The sequence below is a fragment of the Rutidosis leptorrhynchoides genome, chromosome 1, assembly GCF_046630445.1.
Source record: "Rutidosis leptorrhynchoides isolate AG116_Rl617_1_P2 chromosome 1, CSIRO_AGI_Rlap_v1, whole genome shotgun sequence".
Classification (NCBI taxonomy): domain Eukaryota; kingdom Viridiplantae; phylum Streptophyta; class Magnoliopsida; order Asterales; family Asteraceae; genus Rutidosis; species Rutidosis leptorrhynchoides.
Window position 1 is genome coordinate 514,862,136 of NC_092333.1, and position 7,478 is coordinate 514,869,613.

A 7,478-nucleotide genomic window follows, 5' to 3' on the forward strand; every position below is an offset into this window, starting at 1 on the left:
GGGGTGTGACAAAACCTCCACCCAGGTTGGGTGATCCGGGTGAATTTATTGTTCCTTGTCTACTTAGTGATTGTGTCATGTATGATGCACTAGCAGATTTAGGTGTAAGTGTGAGTGTTATGCCTCTTTCATTATATAAGAGATTATGAGTAGGTGAGTTAAGTCCAACAGATATGAGTGTCCGACTCTTTGATCAAACCATTAGGCACCCTGTTGGAATTGCTGACAACCTACACGTTCAAGTGGGTAATTTAACCTTTTTAGTCGAATTATTGTCATTGACATTGAAGAGGACCCAAACATTCCTCTAATTTTAGGTCGACCATTCTTAGCGTCCACCGAGGCGTTCATTAATGTAAGAGAGGGTAGAATGACACTTAGTGATGGTGAAAAATCGATCACCTTTGTAAGTCGAAAGTCTAAATCTCCACCAACCAAAACCGTTGAACCAACAAAAACGATTGGTAAGAACCACATTGTTTTACCAACTCCAACGGTAGTGCTTAACAATAATAAAACGCCTAAGTGTGGGGAAGATGAAGTAACACTTAATGATGACTTGATAACGAAGAACCCCATTGTTGATAAGAAATTAAATGACTCCGTTATTATCAGTTCAATGAAGAAACTTATTAAACGGATTCGCGATGCTAGAATTAAGGGGAACTTTAAGTTATGTAACCGATTACTATCTAATCTATCGCCTAAAGAAAAGGCAAAACTAGTTGAATTTGTGGATATTACACATGAATCCGACCAATGGCTTTAAGCAAAAGTCACAGATATGCAAGTTGATTATGGTCCAAAATAAATTGACAATGAAGTTAATCACAATTTCGACACCACAGCTACCTAAGTGTGGGGAGATTCAAATGTTCTAAAAAGAAAATGCTGTCTAGAGTTAGTTGTTCTGTTCTCGTGTAGTTTCGAGAATGGAATCTGATTGGTCTTTTCCGCTAGCAGACACTAAAGAACTAGTTTTCTCCCCCCACTCTGAATTTTTGTTTTGTAGGTTTTGTATGAAATTAATATGCATTTTTAAATTTAAGTTTTGTGTGAATTTAAAAACAAAGAAATTACTTTATTTCATTAAGTTTAAAAAAATGATTTCTAAAAATTCATCGTAAGTTGAAGACTAGGTCATGGAACCGAAATTGCTTTACCCGAGGGCAGGGCGAAAAATTTTGTTATCATTATTATTAATATTATTGACCTAAAGTATACCAAAAAAATTAAAAAAAAAAATCCAAAAATCTTTGCTTTTAAAACAATCGCTTTAAAAACGACAAATTTTAAATTTTGTCAAGGGACGGACTAGGTAAACATACAGAAACTACCTAAAGTAAAAGGAAACAAAATTTTAAAAAATTATTCATTTAAATTGTTTTAATAAATAAAGGTTTTATAAAAAATATATATATATATTTATATATATATTATATATATGTTTGTAGTTTATCTTATATACAAAACTGGGTAAAACAGCGCACTTTCAAAGACTGACATTAAGTTCAGCAAAAGCTACTAATTTTGACGACAAGACGCAAAATATCAAATGTGATATAAAATAATATGTTTCAAACTCGGTATTTTTAATCACTTTTTTACACTAATCACCCTCATGAATTTATAATTATGCTCTGATTTCATGCAAATGAGGGCATTGCATGATCTCAAGTGTGGAGAAGGGTTATAAATTCTCTCGGATTTACACTTAGTTTAATTGCCAAATTTTGTGAAAATTTAAAAAATTTCAACTAAATGAATTCAAAATCATGTTTATACATATTTATGAACGATAAAACTAGGTGTTAATGCCGAAATTATTGTTACCTCGGAGAGAACATAAATGGAGAACAACCCAAAATGTTAGAATTCATTTAAAATAGAATAAAGGAGAATAAAAAGGCAAAGAAAAGAATAAATAAAAGTTAAGTGTGGGAAGAATTTACCAAGTTCTTTAAAACACATATCACATATTTGGTACAGATTATTGCAGGTGCTTTTGTTTTGGACAAAATTAACTGTTTTACCCGGTAAATTGTAATATATTTGAAAGAAAGATGGATCTACACGATGAATCAATTTCATCATTAAAAGGAAGTAAAGTCTTCCGAAAAAGACTCGCGCTTCTTGATTTAGGTCAGAAAGTTGTCGTCCAGATCAGCTGTAGGTTGACGAAAAATCTAGAAAAGTCATCCCTAAAATCAGCAAGAAATTCACGGACCTCAGCATCAAACAGGGTCGCCAAGTGGTCAGACTTATTCTAACCATGAGAGGATCTGTCTCGTAAAATGGGGAGGGCGCCGTGCAAATTAGCTTGATAAGACTAATGAATCAGACCTCCAGAAAAGGATAATCTCCTTAAAGACTAAAAATCAGTTTTTAAGCCTGATATTACTCAATCCTTGAGATTGACTTTAAAAGATTGAGAATTACAAACTCATGGAATTCGATGATATCTAAACTCGAGCTTGAACGAGAAAATATTTTGATCAAAATTACAAACCGATTTGTTTTCTGAAAACCCATTTTCAATGCGTTCATTACCATTGAACGTAAAATCCTAGGAATTCACCTGGAATTTATTAGGTCACCTGAACCAAATCGAGTGTCAACCGTAAGAACGGTGGTTGCATAGCATGGTCAAAGACAGGACCTTGTGCAAGACCGAAAAACTATAGGGTGATCTTTACTATTGCTCCTACCAAGGATAGTAATTGCATCCGACACGTTATAGACCATAATCAAAAGCATGTCACGGGACATTGCCTTAACAGTTGCTTGTTCAACGCTTTCATTTACAACCGGACGGTAGTTTACCGAAAGGTAATATATGGAGCAAGTATAATGGACGTGTTGCTTTCCTAATACAAGGTTAGCAAGTGGGTGACACAAAACCGCAAGTTTTGAGCTAAAATTTTAAATATGAAACCCACGCAACCCACAAAAATATTTTGCAAACACCGGTGAAGGGTTATTCCGAAAAACTTATCTAGGGTAAAATCTAGAATGAATTTTCAAAAGATCAAATGTTTTCATAAAGATTCAATTTCCTTAAAGAATCTAAATTTTCATAGTCATGTGGGACTGTAAACCACATCGTTACTATCATTGTTTATACCGCCGTATCAAAATCACTGATGTATAAAGTGTGAGAATAAAAAAAAAGTGATTCGAGTGAAGTGTAATTTTATTTTAAGTTCTGTATTGCTTGAGGACAAGCAACGCTCAAGTGTGGGGATATTTGATAGTGCTCCAAATGAACATATATTTAGGCACAATATCCTTCCAATATGTAAAGCTTTTAGTTGCAATTGTTCTATTTTTATGTAATATTCGTTTAAATAAATAAGTGCGAAGACAAAAGAAGAAAATGACGATTTGAAGGCGCAAATGACCAAAAAGCTCAAATGTACAAGATATAATTCAAGTGGTTCCATTTATTGATAAGAAACGTCTAAAAATTACAAGAGTACGAGCCGCGGAACACAAAATACAAAATATCTCCGCGTACGAAAGGACGTTCGAAAATCCGGAACCGGGACATGAACCAACTATCAACGCGCAACGCAACGGAGCTAAAATTACAAGTCAACTATGCACATAAATATAATATAATATATAAATAATTCTTAAAATTATATATATATTATATTATATATTAATAAAACATCGGTAAAACTAGAAAACAAAAGTAGGTGGCCTGATCCAGCTGGCCATGCGATCGAATGGCCAGGAAGACCATTTTTCATGCGATCGCATGAAGCCAGAAACCTGGCCAGGTCCTATAAATTCAGCATTTTTCGACGAGTAAAATACACATTTTTCTTTTCCTTTCTATGTAACGTAAATATATATATATTTATAATATAATTTTAATTTTAAGTTAATAATAATAAGGTTATTTTAAGAATGTTTTACGGGTTTTAAGTCAAAATTCTGTCCGTGCAACGCTACGCGATTAATCACCATTGTAAGCTATGTTCTTCCTTTTTAAATTAATGTCTCGTAACTAAGTTATTATTATGCTTATTTGAGCCAAAGTAATCATGATGTTAGACTAAATATTAAGACGGGGTTGTTAGATTTTGTACCATAATTAAGGTTTGGATAAAAGACCGACACTTGTGGACATTGGACTATTGACTATTAATAGATAGGGGGTATTGTCTAATCGAATGACAACTCATTAGAATATGTCGAACCTATCTTCAAGTTAGTTAATCTAATAATTATTAAAATGATTATGTATGTTCTATTTAGTGATGTTTATACGACATCTTTTACGATCATTTAATTAATTATTCGGATTGGGTAATTGATTATTCATTCTGATCAAGTGGGTAAATTAATATTCATATCTCATTAAAACAGGGGTGGATTACATACAAGGATAATTGGTGTAATTGTTAACAAAGTATTAAAACCTTGGATTGCACGTAGTCGATAACCTGGTGTAGTTATTAAACAAAGTATTAAAACCTTGTTACAGTTCGAATCCCTAATTAGTTTGAATATTTGACTTCGGGAATAAGGTTAATTTGACGAGCATTTTATAATTATGACCGATGGACTATTATGGACAAAAACCAGATAGGTATCAAATAAACCAGGACAAAGGACAATTAACCTAGGGTAATAAATTAAAATCAAAACGTCAAACATCATAATTACGAAAGTTTAAATAAGCACAATACTTTTATTTCATATTTCATCGTACCTTTATTTACTGTCATTACTGCAATTTACTTTATCGCAATTTAAATTCTGTCATTTATTTTTTCGTCATTTATCTTTACGCTTTATTTAAAATTGACAAACCGGTCATTAAACGGTAAAACCCCCCGTTTATATAATATTATTACTACTTATTTATATAATATATATATATATATATATATATATATATATATATATATATATATATATATATTATAAATATATTATATAAATATAGTTGTTAAAAATATAGTATGTATCACTAGCTCCCTGTGGAAAGAACCGGACTTACTAAAAACTACACTACTCTACGATTAGGTACACTGCCTATAAGTGTTGTAGCAAGATTTAGGTATATTTCATCTATATAAATAAATAAAACTTGTATCATATTTCGTAATATTTCGTAACAAAAATATAACTATTTCGTATACACATCCCAACACATCAAGTTTTTGGCGCTGCTGCCGGGGAATCGACGAAGCGAAACGCTATATAAAAAAAGATTTTTATTAAGTTTTAATTTCTTTTTGTAAAAATACGTTTTTAAATATTAAAAATATAAAAATATAAAAAAACGAAATATATATATTTTTAAGAGTTTGTTTAAAATATAAAGTTTTTTCTATTTCTATTTTAGTTTTTAAAAATTAAGTTTTTATTTATTTTATATAAATAAATTAAAAACAGAAGAAAAAAATAAATAATAGAATTCGGGCCGTACTGTAGCAGCCCAAATTTGACCTGGTATCCGAATCCATGCGATCGCATGGCCCATAAACGTAGAACTCATGCGATCGCATGAGCCTGTCTGACAGGTCTGATCCATCTGCTGGTACGGATTAGGGTTAATAATTTTAATTATTATTATTATTAAACCCTAATTAGGGTTAATTATTATATTAATTAGATTTAGTTTTATTTAATTTGTATTTTTAAGTTATAATTAGTTTTATTAATATAATAAAATAATACTTTTATAAAATAAATAATATAAAAATAATATTTTTATAAAAATTAGTAATTTTATCATTTTTTGTCTCTTTTTATAAATTGTATATTTTTATTATTTAGTACGTAATTTGTATTTTTATCGCTCGTAACTAGTTTTAAGATATAGTAAAAGCCATAGTTTATTTTTATTTCTATATTTTTAGGCTTTGCCGTAAAATTCTTTAAGTGCTTTTTCTTTAGACTAAGATTTAGGTGCTTTAGAATTTTGCGATGCCGTTTTAAGATTTTAGTACTTTTTAAGTTATTGCCGTTTTGGATATAGAATTCCTTTAAGCTTTAATACCTTTAGACGTAAGTTTTAATTTTTAGTTTTTAGACTTTTAAGTTTCGACGCTTATTTTCTTATTTTTATTTTTTTGACTGTTTGTTTTTCGACAATTGTTTTTCGACCTTTTATTTTTCGACGTTTTTCGATGCGCTCTCTTTCTTTCTTATTTTTCGACGCTCTAGTTTTTAGGACATAGAATTTTCTATTTCTTCTCTAAAATTTCAAAACGAAAAATTATTTTAAGTGGTTAAATTGATAGACATCCAAAATTTTCTGGTTCGTAGTAATAGTTGGATTTGTTAGTGGCGAGTTGTGGGCTTCCGATTTAAAGGGTCCTGGCTACGTGCTGCATCTATTGGCTATTCGAAACGTGGGCAAAATCATAAAAGTCTATTAATTTGATAACTTATATAAATTTTTTTTATCTTTTATAACTAATAGGATATTCAGTGAATGCACCGAGCAAAACGTTCACCACCTTTCATACGTTCACCACCTGTAACTCTATCAAGACATCTAGCCAATATTGTCGCCGTTGATTTTTCTTTAGAATCAGCATCAAGTCGACCAAGTACTCCAATTCAAATTTCCGATAATCCATTTTTTTGAACACGACCTCACAATTGAGAATCCGGAGGATATACAGGGACAATTCAGAGATCCTGAACCACTAATCATTCCTCCTGAACCACAAATTACTCATCCAGAGATTGTCGAGGAAGAAACCATTAAATCAGAATCCTCTAGTGATTCAGATTCAACAAACTCAATCATGGAAAATCTGGAACCTCTAAGTATGGAAGACCAAATGAGAGCCACACGCACGGGCCAAGGTCACGCCATTATTAAGCCAGACATTAATGCGCCAGATTATGAAATCAAAGGACAAATCCTACATATGGTAACTAATCAATGCCAATTTAGTGGTGCGCCGAAGGAATATCCAAACAAACATCTTCATACCTTTAATAGGATCTGTACACTATTCAAAATGCGAGAAGTGGAGGATGAACAGATATATCTCATGTTATTTCCCTGGACTTTAAAGGGAGAAGCCAAAGATTGGTTATAATCGTTACCTGAAGGGGCGATTGACACATGGGATGTTTTAGTTGAGAAATTTCTTAAACAATTCTTTCTGGCATCTAAAGCTGTGAGACTTCAAGGAGAAATTGTTACGTTTACGCAAAAGCCAAATGAAACTCTATATGAGGTGTGGAAAAGATTTGGAAAGTTGTTGAGAGAATGTCCTCAACATGGTTTAGACACTTATCAAATAATACAAATATTCTACTAAGGATGCGATATTACTACACGAAAAGACATCGACATAGCAGCTGGTGGTTCCATTATGAAGAAAACCGCAACCGAAGCTCACAAAATTATTGATAACACAGCCTCCCACTTACAAGAGTGGCATCAGGAAAAAGATATCTTTCATTCATCTAAAGCGGCTAGAGCCAATTCTAGCCAT

At 31.8% G+C, this 7,478-nt stretch overlaps 1 non-coding gene across 1 annotated transcript; it reads right to left on the reverse strand.

Moving 5' to 3' along the window:
• Positions 1-7,160: 7,160 nt before the first annotated feature.
• LOC139887140 (small nucleolar RNA R71) lies at positions 7,161-7,267 on the reverse strand. The gene has a single exon (XR_011772983.1). It is a non-coding gene; the product is annotated as a small nucleolar RNA R71 (small nucleolar RNA).
• Between the last annotated feature and the right edge of the window lie 211 nt (positions 7,268-7,478).